At 30.9% G+C, this 16,589-nt stretch overlaps 1 protein-coding gene across 50 annotated transcripts in view; it reads right to left on the bottom strand.

Annotated features, from left to right (window-relative positions):
* Window positions 1-16,589, bottom strand: part of LOC148231147 (uncharacterized) — a 180,074-nt gene that overhangs the window by 140,120 nt on the left and 23,365 nt on the right. For all 50 annotated transcript variants that reach the window (XR_015811161.1, XR_015811169.1, XR_015811162.1 and 47 more), the window contains exon 2: window positions 11,320-11,359. The gene's annotated coding sequence lies outside the window, so the exon portion shown is untranslated. The remainder of the gene's footprint in view (window positions 1-11,319; window positions 11,360-16,589) is intronic.

Below are 16,589 nucleotides of genomic sequence, written 5' to 3'. Positions count from 1 at the left end.
AGACTACTTATTACAATTTTAAAATCGCCAAGTTTAATTTTAATTATACCTGCTGTCAAAAAGCCTACAACTCGTTATGCTTAAAAATTACGGGCAAATCTGTAACAACTGAGTAAGTCAATCAGACATATTGAATACCTACAAGTAAGTATTAACCATCAGACTGAAAGTCTGGGAATCGGTGACATCTATATTATTAATTTTAAATTATTATGTGCTATACAATTTATAATCAATAGATGTCACTGCAGCTGGGGCCAGTTATTTTTTAAATAATAGCGCATTTTTATAAGTAAAAATTAAAGTGCCGCTGCCGGGGCTCGAACTCGCAACATTAGAGTTAGTAGTCTGAGACGTTACGGACTACGCTATTTCGTACTTAAATGTAATGTAATAAGAAAAAAACCGCCTAGCTGATAATTGCCTTTTTAAAGCTGTTTTTAAAACTTTCCTCAAATTACTAGATAGCTCAGCAAATTAATTTAAATTTTAAATTCAGATATTAGATACGTTAATCTTTTTTTTTCATTTTTACCTTAAATACATTATTTAAATTTTACATATTTCATATTAAAACTTGTACACAACAAAAAATTAACTTGTTTAAGCAATATTTAATTTAGCACTGCAATTTAAATCTACATTAAATGTAAATATGTATTTTTTATAATCATAAAATATTCATAGCACTATTATTTTAAAATTCTGTCATAACAATCACTTGTTTATTTTTTTATTCTTATACAAAAGAATATTGAAAAAAAAAATATTCAGGTTCTGTTCAATTGAATTAACGACGTCACACTTCCACGGTTCACAATCAAACATTTAAAAAGTGTAAAAGTTTTGGATACGGGTATATTTTGATACGGATTGGAATCACGTTATGGTTAAAACGTATAATTTAATACAGGATTTGTCAAATATTCTATTTATTTATTGTTTATTTTAAATGAATTTTCACTGTAGGGAAATGTGTACTTACTGCTCTAGTCCAAAATGGAGCCTTTTCATAAATAATCTTATTTTAGTTCATATTTTCTTTGTATGCTGGCTGAGTGACTTTTGTCACCTACCTGGTTGAAAACATTTGCCATATTTTTTTAGAGTCTGTGCATCAAAAAATGATGCACAGACTCTAAAAAAATATGGCAAATGTTTTCAACCAGGTAGGTGACAAAAGTCACTCAGCCAGCATACAAAGAAAATATGAACTAAAATAAGATTATTTATGAAAAGGCTCCATTTTGGACTAGAGCAGTAAGTACACATTTCCCTACAGTGAAAATTCATTTAAAATAAACAATAAATAAATAGAATATTTGACAAATCCTGTATTAAATTATACGTTTTAACCATAACGTGATTCCAATCCGTATCAAAATATACCCGTATCCAAAGCGTAAATCTACGTTACGACGAATATGCAAATCACGACGTTAATACCGCGGACTTCGTCAACCAAATCCCCGAATCCCGTGTCCCCGAACGGCGTAATATAAAATTAGACCCGATTTATGTGCACCATATTTCAGGTCTTTGTCCTCGGGCACAATGAGCACCGAGGATCATTACGAACAACGCCATATGCCTGTGAGGAATTTCGGATTTAATCGAGAAAAGCCATAAATCAAAACACGCTACGCATAGTATCAGCAAATAGCGAAAGAAGGTCACCTGAGTACGTACTCAACCAGAGTAATTCAGAGTACGCACTACACATATAACCTCGCAGTTTATAGGCGGCAGTAAAACATAGAAAGTTAGTTAGGTCCATAAACAAACGCTGAAGAAACGTATTTTTTCAGGACGCACAAAGCAAACCATGAATAGAGTGGAACATTCTCCGGCTCTCAAAGAAGCACATACTAAAACGCGGATTAATTAAACTTTCAGCGTAAAATTCCGACTCGAAGCGGTTTTAATTAATTAATTAGCGTTTTATGTTAGCCTTGTTTGATAAATGTCGAAAAATACGCCTAAACGAGCTGCCATTAGTGAAAACTGTTGTATTAATAATGGAATAATGGAAGCAACATCAAACTAGGACTCTCCAGAGAGCACTAACATATTACGTCACCGAAACCGAGGAACTAACCGTTAGTAATAGTTTCGTGTATAGTTTATAAGCATAAACTGCTAAATCTTAGAACCAAGGGCGGTTGATCTTTCTAGGAGAATTTCTAGAGTATTTTTTGTGCTCTCACGAAAATTTAGCACGAACTCAATTAACGGTGTGCGATTCCATGTGTAGTACGTCTTCACGGTGCGCGATTCACGCTTTCGTTTTTATTGCAAAATATTCGTAGCACGTACGTAAGATTGCGCCTCGCTTCAGTGGGCTTAAAAGTGACGACTTCACTTTTTAGCCCAACTCACCAGAACACTAAAATTCCAAGCATGCATTCCGATATATTAAATTTCGAAAATATCGCAACAATTAATTCAACTGATAATTTTACACATTCAATCACACAACACAAGTAAAATATATTTGTATGTTGCTGCTTAGACTGTTAACAACTAATCTGGTTTGCCACAAATCATCACATTGGTAGGATAATCGAAGACGAAGGGATGTTAGACTCGGCTACACTAAATCGCTTCCGCCACTAATTGCAAACATTCCAGACAAAAAAATATTTTTCAGAAACTTTATTTAGACACTAATAATGACACAGAACTACCACTTCGCTTTCAACTTGGAACAACGAGAGTTCCGCAAAACTCGTACTAAGCGAAACTACGTCAAATCGACCGAGGCGATCATAAAAACTCTAGAAAGCAACAGCTATGATATCGACTCTTCAATCAGTTCTAGCTCAACCCGAAAGTTCAACCCGATCATCGGTATGATTTTGAGCCTACGATAACATACACGAATGTATTCGTTATTGCACTAACTGTACAGGCAATTTTAAAACTGTTTTATAATTTATATAAAAACTTTGTAACTATAAAAAAAATCGCCTAAGCTTCGTACAAGAGTAAATAAAAATAGCATAAATTAATTTAATATCAATAAAAAATATATTTATAATTAATATAATTTTAAATATCTAACTTCTGAAAATCAGTTGTGTTTTAAAACAATTGTTTAAAATCCTTGAGTGAAAATAATATTGTTGAATTTTGTAAATGAAAATATCATTGCATACATGTAAACATCTATTAAATCTATAACCAAAAAAATATATAGTAAATACAATTATTCAACGAATTTAGCAACTTTAGACCCAATGATAAAATATGTAAAACATTACTAAAAATATACCTATATTAGAATTTGAAGAAGAATATATTGAGAAAATACGACATGTTTATTACAATGTTGAATTCCACTTTGAATATTTTCATTATTTAAAAAAAATGCAATTGGACTTATAATATCTAAAAAAAAATTATCGTTGAAGTATCATTGAATTGCAATTTATTTAACATAATAAAAAAACATTAGAATACACATATCTACTTCACAAAATACAGTCATCTCTAGCGCAATTGATAAAGATTCTGTTCAATACTTTACTAATTGTGGCTATTTTAAAATGATAAGATCCTTTAATTATCTTTAAATAACGATGATGCCTTCAATATAGTCGATTCTACTCTTTATGTGTAGTTTAGATTGAAGTTATGAGGCAACGCGTTTATGAAAAAGTCTGTTAGTCAAAAAACTGTTCGATTATAGTTTAAAAAAAATCGCGCCGTCAGTATGAATCTTTTTTTTTTTTAAATTTTTGTTTATTACATAATTAAATAATACATTTTTATAAACATATATATTTACATTTCATTGGTTGCTGGTTAATTACCATTATCACAATTTACGATTGATTTGCTAAATTAAGAAGAATTACAAAAATAAGAATAATAAAAGAACATAAAATACGTTAAGTTTAGGTCAAAGTACATAAACACCTTTAACAAAAAATAGTATGAATCTTGATAATGAACTTCAAGGAAGCCCCAAAACTATTTTAAGCCAAAAAAATGAAAAGCAGTGGTGCGAACTAATCCATATAAATAAAATAAATGACATTGGCTTAATGCATGCAATTTGCAGATATTTTTTTAATTCACGCATAATGCAACGGGCTTGCACTTTTTATGAATTAGGTCATTTTTGCCCATTTCACGCAATAAGCAATTTCATACATTCGTTGTAACATATATAAATATACATAGGTTACAGTTAAGGTGTTAAAATTCAATAAAGTATACAATGACTAGACAAAGTATACACTAACTATGAGTTTTACTTATTTATTATTATTTATTTTATTAATTTTAGCTAATATAGTTAATTGTTTATACAGTAAACAGATTTAATTAAAATATACATATAAAATAAAACATAATACGAACATAAACAGAGTATAAAAAAAGAGTTTGTTTCTTAACCTTTTAAACGCCAGCGACTTTTTAGTGAGCCGCCTATTATTTCTCTTCATTATCTTTTTCTAAAAATAAATATAAAATACTTGGTTTACTGATAAATAAAGCTAGTACACTAATCTTTATTAATTAAAAATATATTTTTTTGTAAATAATTTGTTAACTTGATTTAAAAAACTAATTTGTAAAACTAAAATCAACAAATGACGCACCGGTGAGTCACTGGCGTTTATTCCATTTAAGAAACCCGCTACATTTTTATTTTTGCAGATTGCCCTAGGAATATTATTATATAAACTAACATCTCTGTAAATTATTCTCCTAGCCGTATTCATTTTTTTATAACTGTCTCTATTTCTAGTATTAAATTGATGTACATTTTTATCTATTATGAAATACTATTAAGATACTCTGCATTTTTTAAATTTACACTTTGCCTGTAACATATACAGAAAAATATCTTGTCAGTAATTAAATGCAGATGAAGCAATAAGACAAGCACCTAAGCCATCATTGTATAAAAATAAAATTATAATTATTGTATGATGGAGAAAATAAGGGAATTTCATTATTATTTTTTAAAACCTGACGAATCATATCGTCGAAAAATTTATATGAATGAAAAATTAAAAGAAAAAAACATCCAATGTTAATCAATAAACGTAGATGAATTATATTGCAAGCCAATGCTCTTATCTATGTTTAATTAATTAAATTATGAAGTTTTGTCGCATTCACTCATTTAACAGCTTTCTCGTTTTAGCTACTTGAAATTATATTCAAGGGGTAAAGTATTCCAAAACCAGGCGGAAGTCATTAAAGGATTCAAAGATTTCATAGGATTTACAATGTAGATTTTCATAAAAACGGTATTATTCATTGAATTCTATGTTTATGTAATGATTACCGTATTTACCAGAGTTTCATAAAATTATCGTATAATATCGGTTAGGTTAGATTAAATGTTGATGTAAAATTATTATTATTTGTCGTGTATATTAAATTTTCATAATTTTTTCATTTAATATTTTGGAAACTACTTCAAACCTAGCGTTATAACCAACGTGAAACCACTAGACTGTATACACCCTTATGCGCCTCTCTGCAGAAACTTTAAATTAAAATTAACCACAATGTTAACCTTAACCGCGTCGATTAGGTATGTGTTTTTAATTAAAATCTGCGGCCTTTAATTAAATTTTCGTCACATTCGAAAGCTTCCGAGGGCCTCTTAGCGACGAAAGCTCGACGGGCGCCCGCCGGACGGTCGTCGTGACTTTGTACATGAAATTAGAGCACGACCCGAAAAATATACATGTATATGCCACTCCAGTGTATAGGTTCGTGGCGAGCCTCTGGGAAGATTCACTTCGAGGAAACGGTCCAATTAACCAGGTCGGGCAATCCTTCGCTTCGGGGTCTATTCGACCCGCGAAATACGAGAGAAATCGAACGACCGAAGCGTTGAGAAATTAAAATTACACCGCACGATGTTCAATTTGGCGTAGTTTCTACGAAGTAGTACCTATTATCAAACACGGGAAAATTTCGCCGCCACGGCAAAGTATCGATTTTCTGTTCCGTCACGAAAATGGAGCTTTGCTCTTCGCCGGTGTATGGATACATTGTAGCGAAAACGTGATGAAGCACTAATGGAGCGAATACGGATCAGAAAAAAACAATCGCATATTTGTCAGCGACGTTAACGTAAGTGAAAATTGTTTGGTCCATTATTTTTTTAAACAATTTAATGGTCCACTAGTGAATCATCCGTTGAACATTTTTAGTTAAACTCAAAACAAATACAATAGAAGCAATAGCTACATTAAAAAATCACCTTATGATGAATTTGTAATAAACGCAAATTACATGGTACAAGATTTTTGTCTCATGATTTATATGTTTTTTTCATATGCATAATCAATGATTTCAAAAATATAGGAAAAATAAATTGTTTAAACTTTTATTGTTATGTTTAATTACATGTTTATATGATTGATTGATGCTATATACAGGCGGCCCTCGACTTTCCAACGTTCGACTTTCGCTATTTCGCACATTTAAAAAAAACTTTTTTTTTTAATTTAATTTTTTTTTTTTAAATTATAAACATGAGTGAGAAACGGAAAAACTTTAGTGTTGATACGAACAAAAATAAATCAAGGACTCATAAACTTTACACGATTAGAGACAAAGATGGAAATTATTAGACGTTCTGATAGCGGTGAATCTTTTGCATCAATCGGACGTCCGTGTGATACAAACAGGTCTATGATATGTTCAATTTTGCAAAATAAAAATATAATTAAGGAACACGTTCAAAATTGTGAATTTAAAGGTATATTTCCACAATCTTTAAAGATATGTTTCCAAAAAAACACAGCAAAAAAAACATGGATGAAATGGAAAAATCTTTGTCATCATGGATCGATGAACAACATCAAAAAGATGTCCCTTTGAGTATTTCAATTATTCAATCAAAAGCTCTTAGTTTGCCAATGATTGGAAGGATAGATTAAAAAAAAGTTTTTAACACGGTTTTTCAAGCAAGTAACGGTTGGTTTTACAATTTTAAAATGAGGTATTTTTTTCATAATATTAAATTTACTGGAGAATCGACTGATGTGGATAAAGATGTTGCAAAAAAATTTATTTCCTAATTATCCAAAATTATTGAAGATGGAGAATATTCCTCTAGCCAAAAATTTAATGAAGACGAGACAGGTTTATTTTGGAAAACTCTTTAACAATGAAAAATATGAATGAAGCCTTCACGCATCTTGACAAATTTTTAAATATTATGGAAGATTGTGATTTCAATGTAGAACGCATATCTCAAGTGCGTAGGGCGATTAATAAACACGTAGCATGTTATAAAATACTATATGAAGAAAAAAAAAGAATAGTGGAAAATATTAACTCTTGATAACTTTTCAAAGAAAACACCCGCAAATCCCACTTAAACATGTCTCTTAAACGCCTCTTAAACATCTTATATTAACTTGATAAATAAATATTTTAAAATACACACAATTTCAAATTTTTTTACTTCCCTCTACTTTCGAACATTCAACATTCGCACACATTTTCAGGAACCAATTATGTGCGAAAGTCGAGGGCCGCCTGTATACTATTATCTTAGTGCTACTATACATTTTTAATATAGAATACATTCATCGTATTTATAAAACTACATTTTAAAACAAAAAAACATCCCCTTTACCCACATCAATCTAATTTATCTTTTTTATGTGTTTTATACTATTATATATTAATTATTTTTTTAGAACTGCTCTTCTATTTTTGTTTTGCAATTTCTGGAATATATTTGTACAGGCATTATGAGCAAAAAAAATGTTTACACAATAAGAGAAAGCAAACAGCTCGTGACTATATATCTTATTTGTTATATTTACGCCAATAATACGCCAGCTTTATTTTTTATAAAAATATAATCAAAACGGTAATAAACAGTTAATTGATTAAAAATAACTACACCTAAATATGTTTATATACCACTATAATTTACACATCAAATATTTTTTTAATAAAAATAAAGTTAAAATCATTATGATGATATAAATTGATGTAATCGATTCTTAAAATAGACAATATATAAACTTGCAAAAACCCAATTATATCTAGACACCGGAATTTTATTATATTAACTTCTTCAAAGTATAAATAAATTAATTATTCATCATAGTGACAGTTTAAACCCTATAGAATATGCTATTAATTAACATTGGTCGAATCGTACATACTATAATACTGATTCACGGGTTACTGTTAATCCGCGGTCGGGATGCGATAAGATGTGAATAATTTAATTTTGGCTCGTGCTAAATCTAAATTGGTATATTTGAATATTAGTTTTGCAGGCCCTGGATTAACATAATATATGGTACTTGCATTAACTCGTTAGCGTACGATGTGAACACACTATGTTATGTCGTGTGTTTTAAAGTGTAAATAATGCGATTAATTTATATTTAGATAATGCAGCCATTGTTATTTATTGCATTATATAACATATTTTAATTAGTTAATAGCAAGCACATCTTGGCGAATATTTTATCTTATATTTTATAGTCATATATTTGAATAGCAAAATAGTGAATTTTAGACCAGGTTAATTCATACGAAATATCCCAATAAAACCACAATAAATCTCAAAGACTGTGAGTGAGCTCCTATCCTTATCTTGGGGCGTGGGATCCGCGTGGTATCAACTGACTCCCGTGGGATCCCCGTGTCGGAGATCAGCGGATATAACTCGAAATCGAGCCAATTATTGCCACGTATAAAACGCACGAAGCAGCAACGTCTCGTTAATTATTCACGGGGAGCGTCACTTTCCATGTGCGCGACACGGATCCCTATGAAAAATTCAACAACATCGACTTTTTCTGCTGAAAACTCTTCAAATACAAGACGTCACCTAGTCCTACCCTTGGCTTTTTCTAATGTTTAGGTTCCCGTAGCCTATGACGTACAAAAGACATCTTTATTTATAATGTAAAATTTCAATTTATTCATTTATTTAAATACAATCAATCAAAGCAATTAAACGTTGAGATTAATAAATAAATAGCAACAGAAATAATTTTGGATTAATACGTAAAATTAACTCACCCCCAAAATTTATGAACAATGCATAAAATTAGCTGTATACTAACTAATTAAAAATGTGTGTAAATTAGCTCACTACATCCGTCGACGCAACTCAAGGAAATCATATTACAGCATACCTTTTAAGATTTTTTTGGTAAATAAAAATAAATAGTATTTCTATTTTTTCATATAAAGTATCTGAGAAATCTTTTTTTATACTTTTTCTATTATAAGTGAATTGATTGCATTATTTTGTAGCCAGACCAAAGAAGCTCACTAGGTCTTTGTATAAGTTACACAGTGCTCTCGAACTTCTCAATTGATCTTTGAAGCTTTATTGCATAGATTTTTTTTATATACTAATAGAAATATGGTCTTCTTAAAACAGAACACCCAAACTGTTACCACTTATGATGGTACATTGTGATATTTAAATGATTTTCTTGCTCTATTATGTCATTTTTTATGCTAAATAATAGTATTAGCGGATGGCCACCATCAATAATAAATACTTTAAGATCATTGGGGAAAAGTAACAATTTTATTTTGGAAAAACTTCATTAATATCATTAATAAACAGAAAATATATGTTTGGGACGAGATAAGAACCTTGAATAATACCTGATGAGGCATTGTATTCAGACGATTTGTGATGCCCATATTGAACATATTTACAATTTGAAAAGTATAATTAAAAAAACTATTTTTTTAAGAAGTTATGCATGAGAATCTTTAACAAAAGTATTTTCAAAATTTGTGTAGAAGTCAACTACTTGATTGCATATATCGAGATTTTTCATCACAAAATTGGAAAAACAAAACAGATTCATTTGTACTGATCTCGATACACGAAAATCATGCTGATCAATCAAAAGTGGGTTCCTTTACATATTTAAACTAGCATTTTAAATGTGAAAAGGAAAAAACAACTCGTTTTGACAAAAGGCCTTACAATAAAAGAGAATACTTAATACCACAATTGCGTAATAATTAGAGATTTCACAGACCACATACCTGCTAGTATATTAGCCAATCGTAAGCAGCAGAAAAACTATCTATTTTTGTGCGTAAATGATACGCCATAGACAATGCGTCTAACCTGCGTAAAAACCACTGTTGTAGTAACGATTTGCAGAAGTTCTTCCTTGCAGTTTCATTTTTTCAAAGACATGTTTCATGGACATATTTCGTTGCTTAAATAATCAAGCGATGCAATTGGCCCATCAGTATCTGCATCTGTGATTCGTCAGAGCTGTCTCGAAGCAAGAGTATAAAAGATGTGACGCTTTGTCACATAAGCATACTAGTTAAAACTAAATCAAGGCTTCCCGATTTTTTAGCTTTCAATGTCCCAAAAACATACTGAAGGACCGAAATATTTAAGCGTAATTAGTTGTCAATATTAAACTCATTAATCTTAGTTAAAGAAACGTGAGCAATTTGATTAGTAAGTTCTAAATATTATATAGTTTTTAATAATATTGATAAAACAAATATAAAAATATTGTAAAATTAACAACACTAATAATTTCTGACATTAAGAGTAGCACTATGTTACACAAATATTCCACCATGTCAATAAGGAAGCAACACTCTTTAGAAACGTCGTTTTTCATTACAGCTCTAATATGTTTTTTCTCTCTTGCCATACAATCTCACCGGAAAAGACGGAAAAATAAAAAAGTAAAGCCGTATGAAGCGTAGGAATATCCCATTAAGAAAGGCCGAGCAAGAGAGGAATAAGAGGTCGGTCTGTAGCGAATCTCATCAGTCAAATTAGAGAAAGAGAGAAGGCGAGTGACAGACGGAGCGGACGATAAAGGAATAACATTTAGATCGAGTCCTAGACAAGCCGAAGGAGGATGATGATGAATGAGACTCGCGTGATACACGCACAGGGAAAATAACAATAAACGAAAATGTCAAAATAATACGAGGAAAGAAACAATGTTGATACGTCGGGGTACCTTTTATTGAACACGAGATACGCAGGGGAGATGACGGATGCTGCGTGCCTTCTCGAATCGATCGCATTATTGTCGAACGAACGAGCGGGCCATTTCCCCGAAGAAAATTCGAATTAAGATATTCAAATTGAACAATCGAAGCGTGCCGAAATTAACTTTTGGGGAAAATGAAAAATTTATTATTATTATCAACGCATTCGATCATATTATAAAGACGGTGAAGTTGAATTAAAAGAGCTTTTTTTAATCTGCAAGAATGTTTATCTCGGTCAGATTTAATTTAGAGCAAAAATAGATCGATGGATTTATAAAAAAAGTGTTTTAAAATCATATTACTTACCATATGTTTGAGTCGCGTACTATGGTCGGTTTGTCCCGATCTATAAAAAAAACAAAACAAAATTTAAAAATATCTCATTGCGCGGCTATATTTATGATCAAAAAATTATATTAATTTTAGCAAAACATCAAAAATTGTATTATTTGCGCAATGTGAGTGGTTATTAGTTCACTTTAAGTTACATAGATAGTTTAATGGACGGGTTTTATTTAATGCATATTTACCACCTCAGTTACTTCTAAACAAACCCTTTTGAGAATTGAAAATTGCGTTAAATTATATTTGACCAAGGGCTGCCGACCCCTTGACGTCCTTTCATGCCAGCAAACCTTTTGTTTGGTCCACTTCTAACATATTGAATTTTATTACCAATTTCCATTAGGTACCAACCTTTTACATATTAACATTTGCGACTGTTCCTGCCATTTTGATACAAAAACAAATTATACAACATAATATAATGACGTACGTATATTATTATTATTTATATTGTAGCTATGTCTATATTTACAATCATAAATTTAATTAAACCACCTTCGAATCTGTGTCACTGGCTTTATTAATAAATAGCTCATATAAAATACCTAATACGATAGTTAAAGAAATATTTAACTAGAATAAATCTGGATAGTATCTAGGCGTTCAATATACCCGTTAACCCAAAAAAGACTATCAAATATATGCTAGCAACTAGCACTAAAATTTAACCGTCTTACACGTGTAAATTAAACCCATAAACTCGAGCTTTCATTACATCCAGAAGAACACTCACTCAATACTGATTGCGAGTCGTATATAATTTCACTATTATAATACTATACCTTCTCATAAATTCCAAATTTTAAGATAAAAACATAAAGATGTTATACATTTTTTTATTATTGTTCGACATTATCCGCGGTATAATGCCGTGCAAATTTACATAATGGAACAATTAAGGTGTCTGATACTTGGCGAACCCTTCGTTTTCGGCGTTATGCAAAATAATTATCATTATAGCAAAAACCTTTCACGTTTCTTAAATAATTCAAACATATTTATACACCCCTACAGAATTAACGATGGAAGAGTTTAAGTGTTAATTTGAAGTACATATACACAGAGATAGAGGCATTCTACATGTTTAAAATTAACATTAAAAAATCTATATAGTTTTAATTAAACGAAGTGAATAAAAAAGAAAAATAATCTCAACCTCGAGTATACAAATATTAACAAAGCAACTTAATTAACACGTGTAAATTTATTGTAAATCTTCCGCTGCAACACTACAGAGTAATAAGAGTAAACAGCAAGACACCAGACTGAAATCTAGGTCTATATAAACCAGATATTTATTTTATATATTTTAGAAATATTATAACCATCATGACTTGACAGGTTTCATTATGACATTACGACATGATAGCCATTCTACCAACAATAATTATAATAATAAATTTAAAATTAAAACAGCTATGGCGCACACCTAAAATAGATAAGAACCATCTAGGATTCTTAATTATTCGTAGTTTTACACTATTTTAATACATTCGTAATTTCTAGGTTTTTACCGATATTAATTTATTTAACCAATTAGTACCAAAAATCAATTACTTGCCAGTACATCATTATTTAATTAAAAAATAATTATTTTAATCAATCATTAATTACTTTCATAATCGCTGAACTTTTTTAATTTTATAAAATATGCATAACACAATGCTGTGCTAATTACTGATCAGTGAGAGCATCAAAAGGAAAATGTTTAATTTATTATTACATGCTTTTTGATCAGGGACGTCATTTCAGCTTTTTCAAATCACCAGAATTAAGATCAGCTGCGATTGAATTAATCAGCAAAATTTAGGAAACATTTGAAATACATCATTTTATCCAACTTTTTATATATACAATAGCTAAATGTTTGAAACGAATTCACCATACATAAAGATCCAATCGAATTTTGCGAACGAATGAATTCTGCAAATTTCGGTCATAATATACACCTCCGATAAATATTCTATTCACAAATGTATTTCAAAAGCGTAGAAGCATTTTTTTTGTTGAGAAAATGCTTCTCATTGTCTCGCATTTCAAAACAATAATAACCATATAATTTGGAGCGGCACTAGTCACTCAGGTATATTGAGAGAAAAAACAACTACCTGTGTTACTCCGGCGAATACTTCAAATAATCAATTAAGAACCCTAGCACTGTCTCATTTTTTTCTAGTTTCTTGTAATTATTGCCAAGCATCCTTTAATTCGGCAAACTTAATGGCTTAAGCAAGAGAAGCGTTTTCAAGCGCTGATGTCCTGATCGCGATGATCGTGTATAAGGGACGCAATCGCAATTTTCTAGGGCATTCTAAAATTTCACCGAACATTGATGGATTGTCGACACCGGCACTTATCAACTTTAAAAAGTATTTCATTAAATAGACGCTACGCCGAGAATGCAAATAATTGTATCCCAACGCTCCAAAGGCACTAGGATACAAAAATGTAAATAAATAAATAATTATCTGAAACACTTATCATCAGTATATAATAAATATTTAGAGTTCTTAATAATACGTAATAATACCAATTAACAATACAATTATTATTGTCCACTGAGCCATTATGGCTGACCACCCTTAAGTATAAACGTCGTTAAGAGTTTAATATTTGCATACAGAAGACATAGACATATACTACTAACAAAACGCTTGATATTAAATCTGTATCGGAATGCACAATTTAAACAAGTTTTTTAATTTGAATCTTACGCGCTCACAATCTCGTGCTTTTCGCTCGTAAAGATACAACCATAATTAAAACCTTTTTGAAGGACTACACTTGACTGGTCAATATGATTTTAATAATTAATACATTGCACCATTAATATAAAAAATACTTATTTATAAAAAGAAAATTAAAAATAGTTATTTAATATTAATTAAACGTATTTTAGTGTGGTAAAGTTTTGTAATATCAAACCGCTTCTCATAAAGAAGAAAAATTGCTTTCAGGAATAAATTATTTAAATTCAAATTTAAGAAGTTTTTGTTCCATGATTATGTATTTCGTATCAGATAACATAATTCAAACAAGGTGAGAGCACTTATAGTTGAGATTACTCAGAGTAAGGACATTACCACGAACCATATAAGAAGGCTACAACTTTGCATTGAGCTTGTCAAGCCCCCACAAAAAGCATCCAAAACATGCCAGCACACTGCGGGCCGATGCCGGGGCTTCGCCCTTGGCCGATCAGATCCACGCGAGCTCATCAGCGCCTTTGGAGACTGCAGCTCCATAGAGCTGCATCCACGGAGATTATACTTAATTAGAAGGCCATTCTACAAACTAAAAACTATATCACATTTTTTTAATATGCTACCGATTTAACGTTTAGAGTAACACAATTGATATTTTACGCCAGACAATCTACGGCACACGATTAAAATACGAAAATCACGTACGACTTATGTCGATTTGAATTTACGGCCGTCCACGTAGAACACGGTGTTTGTTCATACGCACGTCGGCCATAAATTACTGTCGCTATAGATTTTTACGACAGGCACACATGTGGCATCTGTTTGGGCTTTTTCTTCTCATTTGGATTTTCCGGCTTTTTCCCCCACGTCATCCCGCTATACCGGTTGTAATTTAGACGAAGCCGAATGCAACCGCGGACCGTAGGAATGCGAGAGGGGCGCGCACCCTTAATGGCTTCGCAGGCCGGGGTGGCTCTGGTAATGGTTTGATGGCTACACGAGCCGCCGATAGGTATCCATGAATAAATTTCCCCGGGCGGGCATTGATGCAATTTCGGAAAAATCACGTATCTACCCCTAGTCGATACGTGAGAGACTACGTGAAATTTTTCACACAGCGCGCCTCTACGTAGATCGGCCATTAGACACGTTTTTTTATATTGCAAAGCCTTTGAGCTTTATCTCTGAAAAATATGTGCACCTGATATGCGATCGTTCTCCACCGTGTGTTGAGTATTATGAAAAGTCTTTTTTAGAATCCGATACACGCGCTACATGGGTGAATTATTATACAAACATGTGTATGTATAATATGCGCATACCCTCTTATCTGCTTTTTATATAATTTACTAACATTTCATATCTAGCGTTGCTCGGAAATAATATTTTACCCAAATATTCCTGTAAATAGTTCGATCAAGACACACTTGTAAATGACAATACAAAGTTTTGTGAATTATACATCTGAATTGCGTATTATGTTTTCAAATTAAAATTCTCAGTTTTGCTTATGCTTTAAACCATGTTCCTAAAATTTGATCCAGTACAGTGAGGTGACTATAAAATTTGGAACTGTGTGCATCAAAGTGGATGGGGGAAATATCCGTAGGGATATATTTAGACTATATTTTCCTTAAATGCAAAAGAGCAAAATTGAGAGCGGGTGGTTTTCAATGTAATTTACATTTACATTAAGGGTTGAAATAAAGATATCTAGGAATCGGGTCGCGTGACTATATTATTATCACGGTCTGAAAGTTCCACAGAAAAATTTTTAAAACGAATGACTAAGAAAATATGGAAGGGGCCTCTATTTTAAGCAGGGTCCTGAAGAAAACTATGCATTTTTATAATAATTTTAAATTTCATATACAAATAAATATATTCATCATTTAATAGGTTGTATTGTAAAAATCCAAATTCTTGCATTTTTATATTATTATATTACATTAATTTTAAAATAAAATAACACGATATTTTTTAATACATAATATAATCATAGAATTGCTAAAGAAACTACTTCTTTTCTGCTTTTAATTTATTTACCAATATCTGGCAAAAGAAATCCAGTTCTAAAGGAAACCTCAACTGCTCGTTCTAAGATACATGTATTCAATTTTTCGCATTTAATAAAAATACAATCCATGAATAAAAAAAATGGAAATTGTAATATAAATATTATATTAGAAGCACATGCTGTTATACATAAATCATTAAAAAATACATATTTCTTCGAAAAATATGAATAAAAATATAATTACAAAATTATTAAACGTCAAAAATACAAAATAATTGGCCACAAAATAATAACTTATTAATGTGTTGCGCAAAATACGTTCTCTGTAATTAGCGTCATTTACGGTATACAACATTGACATTCTAGTAGCCGCCATTTCACGAATTCGATATAATTATTTATTACAATTTGACTGTTAAACTTTTAAATCATATTTAATTAAAAAAAGTAGTTACATTATTATTATAATTATCTAAAAAAATTCACTATAAATTCATATGCTCTGA

This window comes from Plectrocnemia conspersa, unplaced genomic scaffold (genome assembly GCF_051122295.1).
Source record: "Plectrocnemia conspersa isolate PC_06_02 unplaced genomic scaffold, ASM5112229v1 ptg000010l, whole genome shotgun sequence".
NCBI classification, from domain to species: Eukaryota; Metazoa; Arthropoda; class Insecta; order Trichoptera; family Polycentropodidae; genus Plectrocnemia; species Plectrocnemia conspersa.
Note: the sequence above shows the minus strand (reverse complement) of the source record. Positions and strands in the feature narration are given on the sequence as shown.